Genomic DNA, 26,739 nt, shown 5'->3' with positions numbered 1-26,739 from the left:
TCCAGTGCATACCTCTAACCTAGTACCTAAAACAGAATATGGAACTACAGGAAATTATAGGTGGAAGCTCATATTAACCAGCCAATCCCAACAGAATAGTTTAGCTCCAGCTAGAATTTAATGTAATCTCTTTTTCACTTTCTCCAAACCCTATGAACTTATGTCACACCCTATGAAACTTCCTGATGCAATTAGAAATGCTGTCGAGGACATTGCTGCGTATATACCATATGCCTTGTTATGATGTGGCACCCTAATCCATGGGGTTACTTGGGACCCATTAGTCTCAATCTCACAGACACTGTGAATTATGCAACTGGTGTGCATTTCTCTTTGCATTGGCTGCTGGGAAGTCAGATATAAATTGGTGGCCCACCCTCAGCAATTTAGATAAGACTTAAGGAATATGATTTGTTGACTAACCTGACTTCTATCATTTTCTTACTTCCAAATTTTTCCCTCTTAATTTCTTCTATCTTGTTCCTTATGTACTTTTGTAAGTTACCTGATACACACATACATATACACGTACATACATGCATATACATATATACATATATACACATGTATACAAATATACATACATATACACATGTATACATAAATATATATACATATATCCAGAAAACAGAAGGAAGGGGAAGTAGGAGAAGGGAGGTCTTGTCTCCAGTCATAGATCTTATAATGTTTTCTCTCTTTCTCCTTTACTTTGAGGTCTTCTCCCCCTAGTAGCTCCTAAACTCCATGAAGACAAGCCCCACTTCCCACCCTAGAGTCAGCATTCAGTAAAAGAGGGAAGGGAGAGGGAAACAAGCTTGCTCAAGGCCTTTGTTCAATTCTTTTATCCCCCTTGTTTGGAAAGCCTCATCACCTGCATCACATATATAAGACCTCTTCCTTTTGAAAATATTAATTACCGTTTAGTGTATGCTATTTTGGAAGTCACATGAGTGCTATGCAGTTCAGAAAATTCTTTTAAATTGCCTAAATGTAGAATAATATCATGTTTTAATGAGTTAGCCTCAAATAGCTGTAAGATGCTCTCAGGTGATGGGTTTATTCATTGATGATGCCAGACATAAGTAACCGTATTGCATGAATAAGGCTGCGGTTTATCTCTTCGAATCTGTGTTTTGTCAGGTAACAGGAAGCTACTGAAACATCCCATCTTGCTCCACTAAGAACCAATTTCCCAGGGAATACTTTGAGACTCAATGTAGTGCACTGGATTTTTGCTTGGTGATCTAATTCTGAGTCCAGATCCAGAGAACACGATCATTGTGTGGAAATGGGAAGTAGCTGGGAATCCCAGCAGTAACAGGAGCCTCTGGTGGTGGTGGATATTACTGATGGATGCCTGCAAAACACACTGTCACTGTGAGCCTCTGTGAAGGTGCTTTGCCTCGGTCCAGCCCCACAAACCGAACATTTAGGAGCTTGCTGGCCTTTACTGTATCTTGTTCTGTCAGCTACGATGGCAGAAACTGCCAAGGGAGGGTTGATTTAACTGCCAGAAGCACCCAAGGGAGAGAGGTCCAGCCAGCCTGACCGTCAGAGTGTTGAGATCCCAAGAGTGTTCTGAGTCATGAAAACGGCTGCTCTGTCCCCTCCCCCAACAGCTTTCTGTGGGTGTGGTGGGGCATGTGTCTCATGGAGGAAAACAAAAAGCAGGGGATACTTCAGGAGCCCCTATTTCTGATTGTTTGTAAAGAAAATGAATAGATCCATTTGATAGTCCCTGGACCATTAATGCCATTTCCAATCTTAGCCCTCCTCTGGGTGTCTTCCCCACAGATTCTCAACTTTGGCTGCATATTAGAGTCACCTGGGGAGTTCAATACATACCAATGCCTGGGCCCCTCCCTAGAGATTTCTGATTTAATAAGTCTGGGGTGCAGCCTGCCTATTGGGGTTTTGTAAAACTCCCCACGTGGTGCTGCTAGGCAGCCGTTTGAGAATTACTCTTGTAGATGGTGTAGAGCGCTGTCCAAGAGAAATATATCACAAACCACAAATGCATGCCACAGATATAATTTTAAATTTTCTAGTAGTTGCACAAAGCAAAAAGAAACAGGTGATACTAATTTTAATATATTTCACTTAATCTAATATATTCAAAATGTTATTCAACATATAATGAACATAAAAATTGTTAGTGAAATACCTTGCATTTTTTGTCGTAAGACTTGATAATCTAGTGGGTATTTTACATGTAAAGCACATTTCAATCCAAACAAGCCATGTTTCAAGCGCTCAGTAGCCACACGTGACTACCAATATTGTGACCAGCAATAAGTGGCTACCGCATTGGACATCACAGCTGTAGACCATTTGGTTGGGGATGGGAGTGAAAGAATAAATAAGAGTGGGACTCATGGTGGGCTGAATAATGAATGACCCCACCTCAGATATCCATGTGCTAATCCTCAGAATCTGAATATTACCTTTAGTGGCAATAAGGGACTTTGCAGGTGTGATTATATTAAGGCTCTTGACATAGAGCAACCATCTTAGCTTTATCCTAGTGGATAAATGCAATTACATGTATGCTTGCAGGAGGGAGGCAGGGAGATTTCACCAACGGAAGAGGCATGTAATGTAACCACAGAGGCAAATATTTGAGTGGTCAGTCAAGGACTGCCTGATCCTCCCCAGAGCCTCCAGAAGAAACACAGCCCTTCTGATACCTTGATCTTAGCCCTGAAACACTCATTTCAGATTTCTGGCCTCTTGTGAGAGAATAAATTTCTGTTGTTTTAAGCCACTAAATTTGCAGCCTCAATGGGAAACTAATACAGCCTATTTAATAAAAAAGCACTTCCTTTTGATCTGTATTATTGTAGTTATCGCAGTCTTTCTTCTTTTATTGCTGGTTGGATACCTATTGATTTTTTTTGTTTGGAGGGCAGGGACCTGTCTTATTCATTGATGAACCCTCCACCACTCTGAGCAAGTAAAGTGTTGCAGGAGCACAGTAAAGTGGCTGAAGCTCAGCCTCAGAAATGCCCAGATTCACATGCGCATTCAAGAAAAGCTTGAAAGAGAGGCCACCTCCTGAAGAGGGCTTTATTGGGGAAAGCGACAGATCACAAACATCCCAGATGTCCATTGGAACGCCTGCCTGCCTTAATCAGTTGAAGTGTCTTTGAGAAGCTGTGACCCTGGAGTAGAGAAAAGGAAGAAAGTGCTAAAATCAGGACTGCCTGACAGGTCTGACCTTTGAGGCCAATTCCCATGGAACTGCCTACGCTTGCCTGTCCCCATGCAGACCCAGCCCCATGTGACCTGGGAATTTCCAGCCCCTTTCCTAAGCTACCTAAAATAGACGTAGTTAAGAGTCTCACAAGTGAAGTTGCCCCTTCACACATTTGCTCAATAAGATAGCTTTCCTCCTAACACCGAAATCAGCTGCCCTGAGGGTGTGCAAGTTTGATTAGGAAGTCCCTCTTTGGCAGTTTCTCAAATAGCCAGTCCCTGGCAGCATGCATAACACCTGGGATATTGGCTTATAATGCCCCCATTAATTAAAAATGACAAATGATAGAGGAACGTGGGTGATGGACATTGAGGAGGGCACTTGTTGGGATGAGCACTGGGTGTTACACGTAAGCAATGAACCACAGGAATCTACCCCCAAAACCAAGAGCACACTGGACACACTGTATGTTAGCCAATTTGACAATAAATTAGAGAAAGAAAGAAAGAAAGAAAGAAAGAAAGAAAGAAAGAAAGAAAGAAAGGAAAAAGAAAAAAAAATGATAAATGACAGGCTTAAAATTGAGGTACGCTCATTGCCTTTCAGAATGGAACTTTCCAAGATGCCATAATCACATTGTGATTGAACAGGAACTATCATGGATGAGGCACAGCACCTTAAGGAATCAATGCTGGGACAGACATTTGTATCCTGTTTTACAGATGGGGCTCAGGCCAGACCCACACAGGCAATGTGGAGCATCATCCTGGTGATCACCTTCACCAGAAGAGACAGGAGGGGTTTGAGGACACTGCAGAGGGCTCTCAGGCCCCCAACCTTCCATGCAGCCTTCACAGAGTGGTGTAGAGGTCTTCGTTGGCGTGTTTGATGAGACCCAAGTTATTGGCATTAGTGGTAGAGCAAGCAAAGAATGAGAACAGGCTCCGAAGTTGACAGAAATGGAGTCTTTATGCCTTTGCCACCTAAAAAAAAAAAAAAGAAAGAAAAAGAAAAGAAAAGAAAAAAGCCCTAATTGCAGAATAATTTGCAAGGAAGGGAGTTGTAATTGTTTCTTTGGTTTGTCTGGGAGCATCTACAGATGTTCATAAAGCAGGCTCTTTCCCAGGGGAATGTTCACATATAATGCTCTTTGCTGGAGCACCACTGTGATGCTCGGTAATTCCTATCCCTCCAAGTCACAGCCTAATGTCACTGCCCCAGAGACACCATCACTAATCAGGTCATCTAAAGGACCTACTCCTAAAATAAATAAATAAATAAATAAATAAATAAATAAATAAATAAATAAAGGACCTACTCCTTCATCATGAGTTCACCACTCTCATAATACTTTCATCCTGTGCAGTTATTTCTAGTTTGTTTACTTTCTACTTTGAGCTGGGAGAGGAATGAAGGAAGGAGCTGTGTGTGTTACACCTGACCCGAAAGATACTCAGCAACTCTGTGACTGGATAATGGGCAGATGTTTAATATTTGTTCGTCAGCACAGCAAGCCACTAACTGCTCTGTGCTTTGTAACAGTACAGATTCCCCCCAGGAATGCTAATTCATTTCACCAGGGACGAGGCCTTGGAAATGTGCGTTTGAAGGTTGCTTCTCGGCTGATTCTGATGCGATCAGTCAGTACAACAGCATGTGGAACAGACCCCTGTGCCTGCCTCCCTCACACCATTTCTATTTGATCTTTTTGCAGTGAGAGTCCTGGCAACAAGCTCATTCACACACACCCATCTCAGGGTCTCTGAGATGCTTGAGAGCATCCTATATTCCTATTTGCATCGAAACCACTTGTCTGTCCATGAGAAGCCATGAATTCAATTATAAGGCTAATGTTACCTTCTATACACTGTGTTTGACACAGTTTGGGGAGAATATTCAGGGAAGTGGAGGAAGTGTGTGTTCTGGAAAGCTCATTCCAAGTTTCTTGGAAACTGAAAGTGACATACATCCTTTGGGGGCTTGTAAAAGAACTGGAAGCAAGAACGCCTAAGTTTGACCAGATGAACTCTAAGCAGGCTTGCATGATGGAAGAACAGTCTTAAACACTCTTTCATCAACAGATGGGCAGCAGTAGGGCATTCCAGCTGCATGGTGGTGGTGGCATCAGCAGGAAGAGCAGAGAAGGAATGAGCACCTGATGAATGAACTTCACTCTGGGCCTTCACTATTCATAATGTGTTCTGTGGACCAACAGCAGCAGCCTCATGGAAGACCTTGCTGGACACGGAGAAGCCCCATCCCCACTCCAGAACTACTGAATGGGAATCTGCCTGTTGATGATCTCTGGGCAACTGATAAGAACATCAAATTTTGAGGAGCACTGACTTACACCAATGGCAAATAGGAGTTTGGTGGACTAGAATTTAGGAATTACTAGCTTAGAGGAAATTCCATTGTGGCCATATTTAATCATGTCTAAGTAGAGTGTGAGCCAGGGAAATAGGGCTTATCACTCTTGCATTCCTGAAAGTCTTGTTTCCTTGAGGAGCGTATGAGCTAACTGGGGTCAAGGAGTGTTCACTAAACTCCTTTTTTTCCTCACAGAGTGCAGCCTTGGGAACTAGAATTTGGTTTTGGGTAGGCAGTAACATCAGGTAAAGTAAGTCTGACGGGTTGACTGAGATCTGCCTCTGCCATTTTCTCTTTAATACTCTTGGCCTAGAACCTGAGCCAACCCTCCTAGGATGATGTGTGACTATGAAGATCAAAAATTTTAGAAAATGGTTTAGGAATCTGTTATTCATTCTTATAAACATAATGTCTATTCCCATGAGCTAGTCTGTCCAGAGTTGAGGTTGTGGCTGACTGTGTTGCTTTAATGTGTATTAAATGCCCCAGAGGCAAAGTGACATAAAAGTATGAGAAATCATGAAAACAATTTGGGTAGCAGCTGAAAAACAAAACAAAAACAAAACATTGGTTCTCTAGCTCATTGACTTTCATCTTCTCCCTAGGGCAGAAGGAACTCTCAAGTGTATCATAATATCACTGGTACTCTTTCCCCTCTCCCCACCTCTTGCCCCACAGATAATCACCAGCAATAATTCTTATTTTGAGGGCAATATGTCAGGTACTACCAACATGACCTCACATTTAGCCTCTACTGCCTTTATCTGTGTAATACCACAGTGTCCCGAGAATGTGCAGTTTGAGAGCTTTTTTAGAAAATTACTGAAAAAAACCCGAGATACATGTGTGTGATGTGAGTGTGTGTGCATTTGTATATGTGTGGGTTCTTGACTGTACAGAAATTAGAAGAGACTTTGGACAATGAAAGTAGAAAATTAGATTAAAATATATAATTCAGCCCAAATAGATATGGCCATTTTCTCATGAAATTAAAAAAAAAATAAAGAAATCTGTACCAGCAGGGATCTCTAGTATTTGTTCTTTAAGGAAAGTATGTTCCCGATTATACTGTTCTATTTTTTTTTTTAGTGAAATGCTTAGAAAGAATTCACTAATGTTCTGAGAGTTCCATCAGGCCCTCATGGAAGGCTAGAAAGAGTGCAGGAGCCTGGACAGCTGCTCAGCTAGAGGACAAACTTCACCTCTAGCCACCACCTAGCCACAGGGACATCCAGCTGTCCGTTCTGCAGCTCTGTTTGCACACCTTTAAAATGAGAATGATAACAAACATCAGTCTTCCTTTTTTGTATTAAAACAATGAGAGGAGCTTGTTTTGAAAAGTGTAAATTGCATAACCAAAATGCAAAGTTTGAGTAATTTCTGTGGATACTACTCATCTCTGTTTTGCTAAATCTCCCTCCAGCAAGCAAAGGCATCCTCAGGGTTCACCACTAATGTAGCAGAGAAACTAAAGCCCTTAATTGCTTCTATTCCTCAGGAAGAATCACCCGTATTCTAAAATTCATGCTGAGACCAGGAGCTTTACAGCACAGCCAACTCTAAGCTACATGGAAATGGATGGGGCGTTTTTCAAATTATGCCTCTCAGCCCCCTTCCCACCTCTCCTTACCCAACCCCATGCCCATTACCAGAGCCACTGGAAAACTGCGTGTGAATTAGCAAAAGGCACCCCTTTCTTGAGTGGTATCTTAAGTAGTGTATCTCATCTTGTATGTAACATAAGGAATTAGCCATATAGTTATGGAGGCTGAGAGGTCCCAAGATCTACAGTCAGCAAAATGGAGACTCGGGAAAGCTGACAGTGTAGGATTCAGTCTGAATCCAAGTCCAAAAGCAGAAGACCAATGTCCCAGCTCAAGACCTGTCCCAGTCAGGCAGAGAGCAAAGTCTCCCTTACTCCACTTTTTATTCTAGTCAGGCCTTCAGTGGACTGGATGAGGGTCACCCACATGAAGGAGTGCAATCTTCTCTACTCAGTCTATGGTTTCAAATATTAATTTCATCAATAAACACCCTCACAGACACACCGAGAACAATGTGTGGCCAAATATTGGGACACAATGACCCGGTCAAAGTGACATATAACATTAACCATCACAAGTAGGGTGCATGGTGGACCACAGGCTGCATTCCAATCCCCATCTGCCCATCACCTGGGCACACTGGTGTAGAATACAACCTACATTAACAAACACACGGTGACCCTGCCCTCCATGTTAAGGACTGCTGTAAGAAATGACCTCTTCTCTTCTCCAGAATCAGGGACATTGTAGTCCTACCTTTGTGGCTCCTTCAATCCCAACAGAGTTTCTGGACTGATCATGTTTTGGGCTCCACATAATAAACCCACTAAGGGTATTTTATGTTACAGTTTGTTTGAACACAGCCTCTCTTTTTTACCTGGGATCACCCACACAAGCCTCTGAGTTACATGACTTCCATAGGTCAAGGATACAACGTTGAACCCTTCCTTTCATTGAGAGAAGCACAGCATCCCCCAAGACTGGCGTGTCTGGGCAACACTTTCAGCTTTCCCTCAGCAAGGAATGAGAGAACAGAGGAAATCTAAAACAGCAGGAAGAGGACTAAGAAAACACAAAATAAGCCCTCAAAGTAAGGAACCATGTAAATGAACAAGGAGATAAACAGAAATAACAACTGACAAAGCATTCGATGAGTACTGAGTCCCAGAAATGGCACTTGTACAGAACTGTAGCATATGGAGTGAATCATTGTTTACCAGCCTTGGACAGGCTGCTGTCAAGTTTCAATGCATGTGCAACAATTAGGAGTGGAATGCTCAGTGCGTGGAGAACCATGATATAGGACCAGCTTCGGAAAACACACAAAACCTACCTTTATCATGTCTCCAAAAAGAAGGGGGTGGCATGTAAAATTCCCCATTTAAGGCTCACACGTACAATATATAAATGTTTCATGAAGCAAAGGGTTGGAATACATGGCAGTTCCAAGTGAGTAAAAAAAAAGGTTTAGATGTTGTTGGCTAAGAAATATAAACAATGCCACCAGGGAAAGCTGGGAAATACAGTTCTTGCTATGGTAACAGGTTTAGAACATGACTCTGATGTGGAAATGCAATTTTTTATGCTGGAAGAATAAGCAGAAATTGCTTTACCTGCAAATATATTGTCAGTGTCCACCCCCGAGATCTGAAAACCTGGAAATGAACGCAGACCCAAGGAGGCAGAAGCTTTGAGAATGGTGCTTTCAGGTGATTTTCTAGGCTCAGAGTATAAAATTCTGGCCTTCTGACTGCCAAGTGGATCACTGTCATATGGAGATATATGTGCTGCTACATCAACAGCTAGTCTTAATAGAAGCTCAGCTTAATCACCGTGGTTGGGAAACTTGGTTCCAGGCCAGCCTGCCCGACAGAAATCATGGACGGGGCTCCTGAGTACCCTTAGGATTCAGGTCTCCACTTGGAGAGCTTGGACCTCAGTCTCCTAGGTAAAGAGTGTCACCATCCCTGTCCTCCTCACCAGCCTAGCCGCCTTGCCACTTAGGCTGGCATGCCTCCCTTCATGCACACTTGTGTGTCCAATGGCTACCACCAACCTCACCTGTCTGGACCTGAACTCCTGACAGACTCCCAGGCTCACTCTCCCCACAGACTCCCTATCTTAGCAAATGGCAGCTCCATTCTCCCAGCTACACAAGCCAAAAGATTCATCCTTGACTTTTTCTCCCACACCCCTCCTCTAATCATCTGTAATTCTAATGGCTCTGCCTTCAAAATAAACCCAGAATGTGACTGCTTCACATCACTCCTGTTATCACCCTAACCCAAGCCACCAATGCCCCTTGTCTAGATTATTGCCACAGCCTCCTAACTGCACAGCCTGCCTCTTCCCTTTGCCCCTCTTGGTCTATTCTCAACACAGCCTAGATATAAATCACATCATATCACTCCAATATGCAGAACTCTAATGCCCCCAGGTCACTCAAAATGAAAGCCAGAGTCATTAAAATGACCTATCTGGGCCTTAGAATCTGTTCTCCCAGGCTCTGGTTGCCAGTCTTGCCTTGTCTCTGTTACTTTCCCCTTTTTTCACTCTGCTCCAGCCTCACTGACTCTGTCCCACTTCTTTTAAAGCACCAAACTCAGTCCCACCTTCGGGCCTTTGCATTCGCTGCTCCCTCTGCTCATCTGTCCTGGGTGTCTCACTCCCTCACTCTTCAGGCTTTCAAGTCTCAACTTCAACAGCACCATAAGGGCCTCCCTGGTCACACTGCTTAAAACGTAACACCCTCTCCAACACTTCCGAACCCCCTCACCATGTGGATTGGCAAAGAGAGGGAGGCGGGCGGTCTCTCCCCACACTACCCCTGGGGTCCAAGGCTGTTGAATGTTTTGCCACCTTGTAGCTGCACTATCTGGAAGATGTGACCTCCTAGACCAGGGAAGGGAGGAGAGAACTTGGAAGTGACACACTGGCTCTAATGTGCCTGGACGTAGGAATGGCACATACCAGTTTCCTGCATAGTTCATCAGTTTCAGTTACTCCAACAGTTTTACCTCATTACAAGAGGGCTAGGAGTGTAGTACTCTACATGCTCACGAAGGAAAGGAGAACAAGACATGGGTAAATTCTATGTCATGAACTATGAGCTCTTTCCTTGGAAATCCTGCATTGCTTGAGCAGTAAGGACTTTTGTCTCCTTATCTTATTGGCCTAAGATTCATCCTAGATTGATCCGTTTCATTCATTCATTCAACAAATATTTTTAAGTGCCTCCTATGTGCCAGTCATTGTGAATGATGCTGAGGATACAAGATGTGAGGTTAGCCTTGTGTTCCTAGCTGCAACGCCCCATGGAGGGTTGGAGAGGCAAACCCCAATATGACTCCATCTTCCCCCACCTAAAGTCAATGGATGCTGCACATGCCCCATTGGGTGTGTGTGCAGGATGGACAGAACAATCTTACTCTTCCCAGGAATGCTGATATTCTAAGGGGGTGCTATCAATGTAATCATTCTAAGAGTTCTTGCAGCCCTTTCAGAAACTTACAGATCCATTGTAGATGTATGTAGCCACATAAGTGATCATGATGTCCTTTGTTCAAGAAATAACAACACGTAAATGTGCATTTGATCTTCTTCTCTGGAAGTGAGCACAAGTTCCTTCTTTTCTGGACCTCAGGTAGACACCATGGAATCTTTTGCTGCAATTACAGGCGAAAATCTAAACATGATTGCAACACAAGGATAGAGTCTCTTTTTAGTGTAATGTTTAGGAGTGGAGAATGTAAGATAACACAACAGTTAGGAATGCAATTTATGTAAGTTAAAAACACATATTCTCAAAACCACAAAACACTATCCTTCAAGGAACATGCATATATAATATGTATGTTAAACATACTAGAATAGTTGCTTATGGAAGAGCAGGGGAAAAGAGTGGGGATCCAGATGAAAGGAGGGGAAATGAGAAAACAAGAGAGCATCCTAGGATGGACCATGGTGCTAATGTGCCATCAAGTGAGGAATATTACTAGGTTGTCAAATACAAATTTTATATCTCATTTTCCTTTCTTGAAGGGGCATGCAAAGAAAACATTTGTTAAATAGACTAATGAAAAGGCACCAATCTAAAATTCATCTTTAGAGCCATAAGACAAATGGACAAGGCTTCCTTCTATCCTTCCATATTCTATTTTCTGATCTCAGCCCCGAGTTAAGTCTATAAGTAGAAGACAATAATATAGCATGCCTTGTCTAACAAATGAACAAACAGAAAAAATTGTAACCCTCTGTGTTAGCAAAGGTGTGGAGATAGGGGCACTTTAAAGTTACTGATAGGAATGTAAAATGGTACATCTTTCTGAAAAGCAATTGTTATTGAGATCCAAAAATATATTTATAACCTTTAACCCACAACTTCCACTTTCAGGAATTTATCATAAGAAAAGTAACTTACGTACAAATTCTATAAGCTGATGTTTGAGGCAATATTACTTAAAATAACAGAAAATTGCAAATAACATACACGTTCAGCAGTAGGGGACTGGGTAAATAAATTATTATATTACCTATTCGATAGAGTTGTATATTGTCAAAATGTAACAATAAGGGGGAACATGGGTGGCTCAGCTGGTTAAGCGACTGACTCTTGATTTCTGCTCAGGTCATGATCTCATGGTTCATAAGATCGGGCCCTTCATTGGGCTCTGTGCTGAAAGCATGGAGCCTGGTTGGGATTCTCTCTCTCCCTTTCTCTCTCTCTCTCTCTGCCCCTCCCTCACTCATGCTCCCTTTCTCTCTCAAAATAAATAAACATTTAAAAAATGTAATAATAAGAAAATTTTTGTAATAGATTATTAAGCAAATACAGCCTTCTAAAATATGCCATAAAATTCCAATTTTGAAAATAGGAAAGATGTACATAAAGTGTTCATGGCAGGTATCTCTTTATTAATATACTAATTGAATGAACATTGAGTGGTGAAATTATATATGGTTTTTATATTTTTTTGTTCTTATCTATAGTGAGTATGTATTTTAATTGGAAAATACTACAATAACAAACATCAATGAGTATATCAGATTATAATTTCACCTGTTATACTATATCTCAAAGGCATGCAAGGATTTTTCCACACTGAATTTTTTAAATTGTATGCTTTCCTATTTACAGAATTGGCAGGTCTTTTTCATGTGTGCACTTCAATCATTACTCAGTCATACTTCACTGTGTCACCCTGAGCTACTGCATTATTCCCACATTAATAATTAAAGAGAAAACCATTTTGAGATAGGACTGTGGATAAACACAATATTCTTGTCAATTTTCTAAATTGGAACCAAGAATCCATTAAACATTTTATGAAGGTTCTGTTTGTGATTAAAATCAAGGGAATCCATCTTATCATCAGTGTGATTGTTGTACAGTTCAGTCATGTCAGGACAAAAAAAAAATGACAAGGCATTATGACCCATATGAAGCTAAGAGTTATATTAAAACCCAGTTTGGCTTTTACTTTACTAATCAAGAATAAATGTCATTTAAACATTTTTTTTTTACTCTGAAATATAAAACCTTGAAGAGATAGAGGGATAAACAAGAGCTGGATGGGGTAAAAATCCAACACCAATATATTCTCTATTTTTCTTGAGATAATAGCTAGTTCCAGTAATTTGTCACGTCAATAACTGAATCTTCTTGAGGGAAAAAAAACTTTACCCACAAAACAAAAACTAGCCTGGATCCAGATTTAAATTTTACTGAGAGTAGATGTTACCTTAAGAAATCATATTTTTTAATTCTACTTTATGGATATAGCAATACAAAAAAATGTGATCTTTTCAGTCTACTAAGCACACATCAGTACAAAGGCAAAGCATGTTGGTAGAGGAAAGGTGTCATATTCCAAGGCAAAAAGTTTGCAGTTAACATCATTTGGAGGATAATATTTTGTAATGTCTGGTTATTATTTTAAGGTGTCACTAAGGTTTAGAAAAGTACATAAGTTTTTGTTAATTTGCATTTGCAAATCCTTCGACCACCTGTTCCTTTGAACTACTAAGTTGTGTTATATAGATTGCTTGAGTTATAATGAACAGCCTATAAGGTCAGATATGTTTAAAACTCATAAATGCAACTAATGTAAAAAACATTAAGAAATCAATTTTTATGTCATGCTTTTTCAAAAATAGTAACCATGTGTAGATCTGTAGCTCCTATGATATCCACTTCTCTAAATCTGAGACCTAAATCTCTTATACGACATACTGTTATGAACTGAATGTGTTCTCCCAAATTCTATGTTGAAGCCCTAACCCCCAATGCAGCAATACGAGTATACCCCACTTTTTGAAAGTTGTTATACCACTTTTTTTTTATGAAAGACCTACAATACTAGTAGGTAACAGTGAAAATCCTCTTTTTTAGTAACAGTGAAAATCCTCATCAGATTTTTTTCACTTAGTGAAGACAGGCAATAATGTAGGTCTTTTGTAAAAGTGAAGTGATGTAACAAGAACTTTCCAACAGCAGACAATGGTCTTGGATTTATGCCATTTCAGGATAGGAACACTCTACTTTTGGACAGCTGGGGATTCCTATATTTGGCAATGGGGCCACTGAGGAATTAATTAAGGTTAAATGAGGTTATAAGGCTGAGACCCTGATCCCATAGGGTCTGATCACAAAAGGCCCATGACAAAAGGCAGCTGTCTATAAACCAGAAAAAGAGCCCTGTAAGAATTGAACTGGCTGGAACTTTGATCTTGGACTTCTAACCCCCAGAACTATAAGAAAATAAATGTCTGTTGGTTAAGCCATCTAGTTTATGGCATTTTGTTATGGTGACCGAAGCATACTGATAAATAATTATTTCACAGAATTTATATATTTTATTGGTGCTGTGTATACAAACAGATCTGATTAAGGTATTAATTGATTGGATTCTACTAAATATATAAGCTTCTTCTACTATCTAGACTTTGAATCCATTTTGCAAATTGGTGATTGCAAATATATGGCATTGTGCTACCATTCTCCATTCCTAAATAAATGGTGGATTATTACTTGATTACAGCATTCAGTCCTACTGAACCTAGACCAAACTTTATAATCCTTGTCAACAATCCAAGCAGCCACCATCAATAGATATATATATAATCTGTTTGCCATTCATGTATTAGACTATAAACTCATTGAGTGCTTGGATACTATCTTATTTCTTTTCTATAGTCTATAAACCTTCACATGGCAGAAGCTGAGTAAATTCTCACTGAGTTAAATAAACTGCATTCTAAATATAAGCCTTCTATAAAGAAAGTTCCCTACACAGGAGCTTTGGGTCCCAAGTCAAGATAAACTTGTCTTGACTCTAAACAAATCCATGGGAAAGAAAGTATCTTGTGTACTTTTAACTTCGACTGAATTTTCATCAAGTACAAATGATGAGTCATAACAATGATCATAATCATAATCCACAATAACAATGTATAATTCATAATAGTGATTAGTGCATTAGGCATCATTATGTATGAAGTTCAAAGCTGGAAGATGCAAGGACACAAAGGATTAGAAAGCTGAGTCCCTTGCCTTGAGGAATGTCCCATCCAGTTGAGATAGTAGATTCTTACACGAAAATCCCACTCACAATAGGAACAGAATGTGACAAGTACCACTGCCAACTATATGGTTTTGATAATAGGAGCATAAAGATTCAGAAGGAAGAGGGGAAGATTTTCCTATAAGGTTAAAAGGAAATTTGATAGAAAACCAATTTCTGCAGAGTTCATTTATTCTTCCTCTATTTTCTCATAACAAGTTCCCCTGTGGTCTTCTGTAGATTTATCAGATTAGCTACTCAGGATAGTTGCCTATTCCCCCAATAAAGTCATATTCTCGATACTGCCTCACCCCATCATATACAAAGCAGATGGAGGAGAATGATTTTCTAAACCTTTAAGCTGCCTGGGAGACGTAATATATCCTCTCTTTGAAGGCTCAGTGCACCATGGTCAAAGTCTGGCCATCCTGATTTAAGGTGTCCTCACCCTCAGGGTGCCTGGATGGCTCAGTAAGTTGAGTGTCTGACTCTCAGTTTCGGCTCAGGTCATGATCTCACATTTTCATGAGTTCAAGCCCCGCACCGGGCTGTGTCCTGACAGTGCAGAGGCTGCTTGGGATTCTCTCTCTCTCCCTCCCTCTCTACCCCTCCCCAACTCACACTATCTGTGTCTCTCTCAAAATAAATAAACTCAAAAGAAATTTAAGGTGTCCTCACCCTCAAGAGCAGTTTGCAGGAACAGAAAGATGTGAGGCTCCAAAACCATCTTTGAGGCCCAAATTCTAAAAACTAACAAATTGGTTGGTTTCCTACCAGCAGGTAGGCACTTCTTAGGGTTATACCTCAGTTATAAAGTCAGTAATAGAATGTTACTGTTATTACGTTGGAGCAGAATGTAAACTTTAAGAATTTGGTCTTGTTGGACTAGTGATAGTGAATCATCACTATCCTCTGAATTACCAAGAAAATAGCCTATCACCCATCACACCATAAACAATAAGCAAATCAGCAGTACATTTTGCTGATGTGGATTATTGGTCAGCATTTGATTACAGAAAGATTCTAAATCATTCTCTGAGTCTTTTGATTTTTTTAAGTGAAAACTAGATGAAGAAGACAAAGTATCAAGCTTGAAGACTCAAAATACTCTGTGAGGCTCTGAAACTCACACCAAGCGGCATCCGGAATTTTCAGAGTAATTCACTATAGGAGACACTAAGAGTCGTGCCCCACATTACTTTTTGCCTGGAAGTCATCCAGTTTATTTATAGAATGAGATAAAGGAAAAGACATATCCCCAGGCTCCATGCTGGGTTCCATAAAGAGGCATCTCCTGTTTGCCTCTAAATTTAAAAACACACAGAGAGAGTCTTGTTTTCAAGACATAGAACCACATCCTCCCACCTCCAACCCTCGAACCCCACTGCCCAAGGAACCTAGCTCTTAGGATACATGCCAGACCCTGGCTGATGGAGCTACATATTTTTAAGAATGTCAAAATGACTTCATTGCTGAGAATAGCGGCAATTGGTAGAGCTTCCTCTGCTTAAAGAGGAGAAATGTTTCTATTACCAAGTGAATCACTTTCTCCAGCTGCAAACAAACAACTAAAGCAGCACTAAAGGACAGAAATACTACAAAATGGGAGAAGGAAGGGGTGAGGACTGCTGCTTTTACTTTTAGTTTTGAGGAAGTAAAGAGACAAAGGACTCTTTCTGGCCCCCTCCTCCACCTATCTCTCCCAGCCCCCAAGTGGGGGGAGGAACAGAAGCAAGAGCATGTGCCCAATCATCTCTACCACCAGCTCTCCCTCCCATCACTTGCTCAGCTTGAGAAATCACAGTGTCAGTACATTTCTGGCTGTTCTCAAAAGAGAAATTCCCAACAAGTAAAGAGTTATTTGTCTAGAGTCCCAGGATGAGGAGGAAAGGAAAGAGAAAAGGAAAAAAATTAACATTCTTGAGCTCATAGTTAATGCCAGACACATTATATTCTATTCAATTCTAGCAGTTAGATATGAAACACTGGAGTGAGATGAGACCTCGATTTGAATTCCAACTCTGCCACATACTAGCTCTTCAACTTTAACCTCTCTGAAAGTCAGTAGTCTTGCCTGTAAAGGGGGATTGCTAATCATCTTCTATGCTTACAGAGAAGATTACATAAAGTACTCTAAACCATGGACACAAAGTACTTAATGTATAAATGGTAGCAAGAATTCATCAAAACTTAGCACCATTTTATATGTGAAGCATACGACTGAGAAGGAGAAGTGACTCTCTCCTTCTCAACCAAGTGATTCCCAGAAGATGGCACATGTCCTCCTGAGATGATGTTTGACTGGTTTAAAACATTACACAAGAATGCATGTGGCTTTTACAGGCACATGCATTCTCTATACATTCAGGAATCACTTATTACACTGCCTTCATAGTAATGTGCAAAAATGACATTTGAAAGTTACTTTCAGGGGTGCCTGGGTGGCTCAGTCAGTTAAACGTCTGACATCCGACTTCAGCCCAGGTCATGATCTTGTGGTTTGTGAGTTGGAGCCCCTCCCTCATCAGACTCTCTGCTGTCAGTGCAGATCCCACTTCAGATCCTCTGTCTCCCTCTCTATCTGTTTTTCCCTCCCTTTGTCTCTATCTCTCTCTCTCTTTCAAAAATAAATCAACATTTAAAAAAATAAACAAAATAAAACTTAAAAAAAAAAAAAAAAGAAAGTTACTTTCAGATCCTGCATGTCAGTACTGACCCGGGCCATCCTCGCGGTCAGGTTGAGAACTCAGCTAGCTGAGTTCCTGGTATTTCCTCCCAGACCAGGCTCTCCTGTTACCTTCCTCCACCTCTCTTTTGATGGATTCCTTTGTACTTCTCCAAATTTCTGGCCTGTACTTCATCAGCAGCACCCCTGCCTACCCCTGAGGGGATTCTCACCCACGGATCTCATGGTGGAGACATAATTGTCACCAAATATTATACTTACTCTTCTATGTTTCCTGATGCCCCTAAAATTACAGGGCACTCTGACTAGTTCTAGCAAGTAAAATGTGACCAAAAGTGACAAATATCACTTTCACACTGAGGCAGATAAAGGCTATGCCAGAGTCTCTGGTCTAATTTCTCCTGTTGTGGAGTGCAAAGTCTACACCACTCAGATGTTGCAGCTACTAAAATAGCAGAGCCCTGGTGAGCCTGGGTTCCTGAGTGACTGTGTGAAGCAGATCATTACACCTCACCACACTAGATACGTTGTATAAGTAAACTTCTAGATGTCAAAACACTTATTCCTGGCTGTGTGTTATAACAGTGCAACCTAGCATATTCTAATTTACATAAAATTCAATCTCTGCCTGTAAATTAGAACTGGGTCTCTTACTCCTGTCTAAGTCTCCAAGATTCCCACATTGGCCCCCATCTTGTTTTGCCATCTCTGATCCTAGCACACTCTGCAGCAGGTGCAGAATGTGAAGTTCTAGTCACCTTCCAAGAGTTTGTGATCTGGATCTCTCCTTCCCTTTCTCCCCCAAATCCTACCTCAACCCCCAAAATGTTGGGAGGTAACCCAGCTGGAGATTAGCTAAGTCACCAGAATAGAGAATGAAGCAGGGACTTTTCAGCTGATGCAGAGAGTCACTGGAGCAAGGAAGGGTAAAGTAGAGAAAGAGTTGAGATTTCAGAAAGTGGGTTAAGTGAGCTAAATCTAAGAGTTGCTCAGAAGTAGGAATTAAAGTCTTATAGTCTTAAAGCCAATGCTTCAGGATAGAACAATGAGGCCAAAGGGAAAGTGCATCATGATCAAAAGCATATAGTCCTGGGAAATTCCCTCTAGCCCTGGTTGGTGTATGTAGCTCACCTCTACTGGATCAGTGGGTAAATTTGCAGAGGTAATTCTGGCTGGCCTCAAGGATCAGGTGTTCACTAGCACAGAAGCACTGACCAATCTACTGTACCAGGTGATCTGTTAAATCCTATCTTGCCTGTAAATGCACAGGATTTATTCCATGCTCCTCGGGTCAGGGTTCCTCTTCCCCCCACAACCTACCACTTCACACATTTGTCACCAGCGGGCTCCAAACTAAGATGCTTAATGACTTGCTTCTTATTCTAAAAGTTTACAATCTTCTTCACTTGTGTAATGCAATTTCCCCAGAATAAGCACAGAGCTAATTGAGGAACTTAATGACTAATTTCTCAAGACAAACAAGATGTTCACATTACCTTTTTTACATTTGGGTTTGTGACCAGATTATCTGATTTGTCTGTGAAAGCAATAATCACACCTTACACCCCAAGTAGCATCAAAAATCAATGTGCAGTGGAAAATGTAATTAGGATTATGAAATATTAATTATCCTTTTGATCTTTTCATTTAAAAAATCCATTCTTCCTTCATTTGCTCTACATTCAAAGCTGAACTATAGATGATGTATCTCTGAATTTACAAGGCTATAAGCAGTGATATTTATAAGATAAATCTGCATATCACACACTGAATATTCAATGAGAAGTGGCAGACTGCCCAGCAGCCCCCCTATTATTGATACCTTACCTATCTGGAGAGATTATAAATCTTTGCATATAGACTAAATTAAATTTGCAATTAAATGTAAACTCAAAAATCCTTTTATTCCAGGTCTTGGGAAGTAGTGATAAGAGATATCGTCACCAATAAGCTTTCTAAAATGATCCATATTAAACAAAGCTAAAAGCTTTTCCCATGAAGGAACACTGACTCACCTCCAGAGTGACTCTCATATCACTAAATTCTACCTGACTTTATTTAAGAACAGATTTATCTTTCAAAAATTGTTTTTTGCACTTTGTGCACATGGGACCTCATATATCCCATTCACCTTCTGCCAGCAAAACACTGCTCATTTCTACTGAAACTGGAGAAGGCAAGTATTTATGAAAATGTGTGCATTTAAAGTTGGAAATTGTAAGAATCTTCAAGTTCTAAACCCCTTTCCTTTACACAAAGCTGGTGCTACTGTTAGAACCTATGGTGGTTTCAATTTAATTTTTATTGTGCTTTTCAGACCACATACAAGTTTTATTTGATGTTCTTATTGAATGGTCAGTATATTACCTAACAGACAAATCAAGCTGAAATGGGGTAGCTTATCAGAGATGATTCCCTGTTTTACAATTATAAGCAGATTCTGTTTCTCTTGTGAGACACTTCTGGGGGTGCCATCCATAGAAAGGAGGTGTGAGCACCCCAGAACCAGTTAAGGCAGCCAGTCTTTATAGAAGGAAGTATGAGGACTCCATTGTCCAGGACCCTGGAGCATGTACCGTCACCCCTTATTCACCTCTATGCTCCAGTGACTTTTTAAAAAAATGTTTATTTACTATTTTTGAGAGAGAAACAGAGACTGATCAGGGGAGGAGCAGAGGGAGAGAAGAAGACACAGAATCCAAAGCAGAATCCAGGCTCTGAGCTGTCAGCACAGAGCCCGACATGGGGCTCAAATTCGTGAACTGCAAGATCATGACCTGAGCCAAAGTCAGATGCTTAACTGACTGAGCCACTCAGGCGACCCTACGTTCCAGTGACTTCTTACTGCAAATTATTGTAACTCTGCCTAAAGTCTTTCTTCTAGCAGTGGGAACACACTCTGCCACACTCAGATCATGCTGAGAGTGCTGGGAGGTCATGCCTGCAGGAGAAGGCCTCAGCAAATGACCAGTGGGGAGTGGGTGGATACAAACCATTTTATTCGTTGAGCTGAGATAACTCTGAAGCATGTTTTACACTACCATCTAGAGTTCCCGAGGAGGTTTGAGCTTCAGGTGCCTGGGGAAACTGATACGTTATCCTTCACCAGCTTTCTTCACCTCCCTATTTTACTTCTCGACCCCTTCCTGATATTTCCTCATCACCTCCTAAATAAACTCCTGATAGCTGAATCCTTGTTGAAAGGTCTATGTTTGGAGAAATCCAAAGACAAATCTTTTGTTCTTCTGAGGATTCAAAAGGGAAATCCATCTGCCTCTAAGTGATGGATACCTAGACAAAGAAGGGTCTGTAATTCTGGGTCCATGAGATGATAAACAACTGAATCACCTCTGTTGCTGACTTGGTTGCTTCGAGTCCTGGGTGGTAGATTTGCACAGAAACATGAATAAGAATACTACCAGCCTTGGAGTCCAACCATGATCAGTGCAGCCAAGGTTAGCCTGAGGGAGTAGGCTCATACTCCCCAAGATCTGCAGTAGGAAAACAGGGTTCTATTATATCTCCCTTCACAGCAAGTGACCAGCAATCATAAGAAGGCAATGCAGCACTGAACTTCACTAAGCAACCTAGTTGGTGATGGGAAGCATCAGCTACTGTGGTTACTGAGTCCAGTGATATTCCACTTGGGTACAGAGGTTGGATGAAACATTGTAGCTGTTCAAATTTGAATCCAAATTAATTAAAATTAAAAGTTGAGTTTTTAATTTTGATGAGCCACATTTCAAATGTTCAATAGCCACATGTGGTTATGTTCACAGCAGAATGCTCTATTGGAACTAGCCTTCCTAGTTATTGGGTATTTCAGGAAGAGGGGAAGTATCAAGGAAGACATACCAAACTCTTGACAATAAAGGACCTAATGTACAGTGTGGTGGTTACAGTTAACCATATAGTGTTATATACTTGAAGGCTGCTAAGGGAGTAGATATTAAATGTTCTCATCACAAAAAATAAATAGCAGGGGTGCCTGGGTCGCTCAGTTTGTTAAGCGTCCAACTTCAGCTGAGGTCATGATCTCACGGTTCATGGGTTTGAGCCCCACATCAGGCTCTGTGCTGACAGCTCAGAGCCTGGAACCTGCTTTGGATTCTATGTCTCCCTCTCTCTCTGCCCCTCCCCCACTTGTGCTCTATCTCTCTCTGTCTCTCAGAAATAAATAAAATGTTTAAAAAATTGAAAAAGAAAAAGAAAAGAAAGTATATGAGGTGATGGCAGTGTTAGCTAATGCTCTAGTGGTAATTGCTTGAGAACAGTTAAGTATATCAAATAAACAAGTTGTATATCTTAAACTTACACAATGTTATATGTCAATTATGTCTCAATAAAGCTGGAAAATAATGAGAGATAAGAGATATTATGGTAATCATTAAAAATATAAAAAGATGTGCCTTATCTGCACCCTAAGTTTGTGAACAGTTATAGAATTACAGAAATTACAGAATTACAGAATTACTGCAAGAGTTTAGAAATTATATAGGCCAGGGGTGCCTGGGTGGCTCAGTTGGCTAAGCATCTGACTCTTGATTTCAATTCAGGTCATGATCTCATGGTTCATGAGACTGAGCCCCGAGTTGGCTCTGAGCTGACAGCAGGGAGCCTGCTATGGGATTCCCTCACTCCCTCTCTCACTTCCTCTCCCCCACTCATGTTTACTCTCCCTCTCTCTCAAAATAAATAAATAAACTTAAAAATAAAAAGAAATTATAGGGGAGAGGAGCCAAGATGGCAGAACAGCATGGAAGTTTTTTTTTGCATCTCATGTCCATGAAATACAGCCAGATCAACACTAAACCATCCTGCACACCTAGAAAACTGATTTGAGGATTAACGCAACAATCTGCACAACCCAAACCACAGAACTCTGCAGGAATTTACCCCAAAAGAAAGAAGACATCCAGGGACTTAATCAACACAGATACAAACAAGATGTCTGAACCAGAATTTAGAATTACGATAATAAAAATACTAGCTGGGGTCAAAAATAGATTAGAATCTCTTTCTGCAGAGATAAAAGAAGTAAAGCCTAGTCAGGATGAAATAAAAATGCTATAACTAAACTGCAATCTCAAATGTATGCCACAGTGGCAAGAATGGATGAGGCAGAGAAGCAAATCAGCGATATACAGGACAAACTTATGGAGAATAATGAAACAGAAAAAAAAAAAAGAGGGATACTAAGGCAAAAGAGCACAATTTAAGAATTAGAGAAGTCAGTGACTCATTAAAAAGGAACAACATCAGAATCATAGGGGTCCCAGAAGAGGAAGAGAGAGAAAAAGGGGTAGAAGGGTTATGTGAGCAAATTATAGGGGAAAACTTTCCTAACCTGGGGAAAGGCACAGACTTCAAAATCCAGGAAGCACAGAAGCCTCCCATAAGATTCAACAAAAACCAACCATCAACAAAGCATATCATAGTCAAATTCACAAAATAGTCAGGCAAGGAAAGAATCATGAAAGCAGCAAGGGAAAAAAAGTCCTTAACTTGCAAGGGAAGACAGATCAGATTCACAGCAGACCTATCCATAGAAACTTTGCAGGCCAGAAAGGAGTGGCAGGATATAGTCAATGTGCTGAATCAGAAAAATATGCAGCCAAGAATTCTTTATCCAGCAAGGCTGTCATTCAAAATAGAAAGAAAGATTAAAAGTTTCCTAGACAAACAAAAATAAAGGAGTTTGTGACCACTAAACCAGCTCTGCAAGAACTTTTAAGAGGGACTCTCTGAGGGGAAAAAAGACAAAAAAAAAAAAAGACCAAAAGCAACAAAGACTAAACAAAGACTAGAAAGGACCAGAGAACACCACCAGAAACTCCAACTCTACAAGAAACATAATGGCAATAAACTCATATCTTTCAGCACTTACTCTAAATGTCAATAGACTAAATGCTCCAATCAAAAGACATAGTGTAACAGAATAAATAAGAAAACAAGATCCATCTATATGCTGTTTACAAGAGACCAACTTTAGACCTAAAGATACCCTCAGATTGAAAGTAAGGGGATAGAGAGCCATCTATCATGCTAATGGTCAACAAAAGAAAGCCAGAATAGCCATACTTATATCAGAAAATATAGAATTTAAAATAAAGACTGCAACAAGTGATGAAGAAGGGCATTATATCATAATGAAGGGGTCTATCCACCAAGAATACCTAACAATTGTAAACATTTACGCTCCAAATGCGGAGCACCCAAATATATAGATCAATTAATCACAAACATAAAAACCTTATTGATACTACCATAATAGGAGGGGACTTGAACACCCCACTTACAGAAATGGACAGATCATCTAAACAGAAAATCAACAAGGAAACAATGGCTTTGAATGACACAGACAAGATGGACTTAATAGATATATTCAGAACATTTCATCCTAAAGCAGCAGAATATACATTCTTCTCCAGTGCACATGGAATGTTCTCCAGAATAGACCATATACTGGGACACAAATCAGCCCTCAACAAGTACAAAAAGATCAAGATCATACCGTGCATATTTTTAGACCACAACACTATGAAACTCAAAATCAACCACAAGAAAAAATTCGTAAAGATAACAAATACTTGGAGACTAAAGAACATCGTACTAAAGAAAGGATGGGCTAACCAAGAAGTTAAAGAAGAAATTAAAAAGTACATTGAAGCCAATGAAAATGATAACACCACAGCCCAAAACTTCTGGGATTCAGCAAAGGCAGTCATAAGAGGGAAGTATACAGCAATCCAGGCCTTCCTAAAGGAGGAAGAAAGGTCTCAGACACACAACCTAACCTTAAACCTTAAAGAGCTTGAAAAAGAACAGCAAATAAAACCCAAAAACAGCAGAAGATAGGAAATAATAAAGATTAGAGCAGAAATCAATGTTATTGAAACCAAAAAAAACCAAAGAACAGATCAATGAAACCAGAAGCTGGTTCTTTGAAAGAATTAACAAAATTGATAAACCACTAGCCAGTTTGATAAAAAAGAAAAAGGAAAGGACCCAAATAAGTAGAATCAAGAATGAAAAGAGAGATCACAACCAACACCACAGAAATAAAAACAATAATAAGAGGATATTATGTGCAATTATATGCCAATAAAATGGGCAATCTGGAAGAAATGGACAAATTCCTAGAAACATATACACTACCAAAACTGAAACAGGAAGAAATAGAAAATTTGAACAGATCCGTAACCAGTGAAGAAATCAATTTAGTAATAAAAAAATCTCCCAAAAAACAAGAGTCCAGGGTCAGGTGACTTTCCAGGGGAATTCTACCAAACATTTAAGGAAGTGTTAACACCTATTCTCTTGAAGCTGTTCCAAAAAATGGAAATGGAAGGAAAACTTCCAAACTCTTTCTATGAAGCCAGCATTACCTTGATTTCAAAACCAGGAGACCCCACTAAAAAGAACTATAGACCAATTTCCCTGATGAACATGGATGCAAAAATCCTCAACAAGATATGAAATGAAACAAGATATGAAATGAAAATGGTGAGAATGAAATCTCACCATTTGCAACTACATAGATAGAACTAGAGGGTATTATCCTAAGTGAAATTAGTCTGTCAGAGAAAGACAAATATCATATGACTTCACTCATATGAGGAATTTAAGATACAAAACAGATGAATTTATGGGAAGGGAAACAAAAATAATATAAAAACAGGGAGAGGGACAAAACATAAGAGACTCATAAATATGGAGAACAAACTGAGGGCTACTGGAGGGGTTGTGGGAGGGGGGATGGGCTAAATGGGTAAGAGGCATGAAAGAATCCACTCCTGAAATCACTGTTGCACTATATGGTAACTAATTCGGATGTAAATTTAAAAAAAATAATAAATTAAATGAAAAAAAAAACAAGGAGAAATTATATAGGCCAACATCCTGACCTAATGTTTTACAAACTGGCATGAGAATGAGTACCTGTGACTACTGGAAGAGGTAATACATAAATGCTAAGGGCACTATAAAATCCCTATTGTAAATTAAGGAGGCAGAGATTAGTTTTAGCTGGATCAATAAGATTGGCTTCATAGAAAGTGTGTCAATTTCAATAAGCTTTGAAGTATACATAGGATTTCAGTAGGTGTAGAAGTGAGGGGAGGAGGGGAACTCTGTTTTAAGACAGAGGCAAGAAAGCAGAAGACATCTTCAGGGAAAGTTTCAGTAGTCAGATTGTCTCAGTAGTGAACAATAAAGATAGACCAATGGACTGGGGCCGCTTGAAGGAAAACCAAGAGAGTCGAACTGGTCTTTCTCCCAGCACAAAGTCAGAACTAAACACCCTTTCTGGGGAGACAGACTCCAGATCATCTCCCCCATTTATCCCTCCTTAGCTAGCTATCATTAGGCTATAGAATGGGATTTCTCATCACAAGACCTGTCCCAAGTGTTCTAGTGGCCTATGCTCTCAGGGACAGCCCCTGTCTCAAATTCTGAATGTCATGAGGCTAATTCTGATAAACTACATGAAGGTGGTGCCTCCACTCATCCATTCAGAACAATCAGAATAGATGACTGTTTTGATGGTGTGACTGTGGAAGAATACTTTATTATGATGCTTGGTCCCATACTCCAAAACCTTATAAAATGGCAAATTAAAGAACCTCAACTCTAAATGACTTAAGCAAACAAGGGATTTGCTGTAAGATTCAGAGAATCAGAGAATCAAAGAGAAAGCTTATCTCCCCAGCTTTGAGCAGAACAGGGAGAGCGGCCCTAAAGACCTCAGCAGAAAACAGATACCTGAGCATCCCCTGGGCTCCCCCGGCCCTGCCTTCATGCTGTTCTCCTGGGGCGCTCCTCATCCTCTCTGTCTGCACACAGGCTCTTGTTACCCAGCTGTGGACAAGGCACAACCGCTGCAAACTTGCCCCTGTTCTGTCACCAGAGTGGGGCAATTCCCATTTAAAAACCTACAAGGGAAAACTCATGGGCCATTTCTGGACCCATCACTGTGGCCAGGGAGCTAAGGACTTGTAAAATGATGACAGTCCTTGTTTATATCATAGGAGGAGGGGTTGTGGGAGAGGAGGAGTTTCCTCCAAAAGAAGGGGACAGGAAAAGGAAGATATAACTTGGCTCAGACATGACCACTGGGGGCAAATTGTAAGGGTCAGCCACCCCAATGAGAATATAGGATACAGGGAGGTTTTAGAACAGACGTTTGAGGAAAAGGGAGGGCAAGAATTTATGAAAGGTCTCACTATGCTAGACAACTATCCTAAGGTGTATAAGAGGCCTGATGTTAACTACACCTGTCCTTTTTCTACTCCAGTTTTCTAACCCTAGGGCTGCATCAAAGAGTACAATTGCCCCCCAGTTTGCCAAACCCACCCATAAAACGCAAAGCACAGAATTCTG

General features: G+C 40.4%; 1 long non-coding RNA gene across 3 annotated transcripts in view; it reads right to left on the bottom strand.

Annotated features, from left to right (window-relative positions):
- Nucleotides 1-2,030: 2,030 nt before the first annotated feature.
- Nucleotides 2,031-26,739, bottom strand: part of LOC109253582 (uncharacterized) — a 75,489-nt gene continuing 50,780 nt past the window's right edge. The window contains exons 5-7 of one of the 3 annotated variants that reach the window (XR_008417853.1): nucleotides 10,622-10,775; nucleotides 3,873-4,179; nucleotides 2,031-3,161 (exon numbers count right to left, since the gene is read on the bottom strand). This is a non-coding gene — a long non-coding RNA (uncharacterized LOC109253582). Of the gene's footprint in view, nucleotides 3,162-3,749; nucleotides 4,180-10,621; nucleotides 10,776-26,739 lie in introns of those variants that run through there. The other 2 variants (XR_008417852.1, XR_008417851.1) reach the window with 2 other exon arrangements.

The sequence above is a fragment of the Panthera pardus genome, unplaced genomic scaffold (genome assembly GCF_024362965.1).
Source record: "Panthera pardus isolate Hobbes unplaced genomic scaffold, ASM2436296v1 HiC_scaffold_25, whole genome shotgun sequence".
NCBI classification, from domain to species: Eukaryota; Metazoa; Chordata; class Mammalia; order Carnivora; family Felidae; genus Panthera; species Panthera pardus.
The sequence above is the reverse complement of the archived record's forward strand: the minus strand, read 5'-3'. Positions and strand labels throughout refer to the sequence as shown.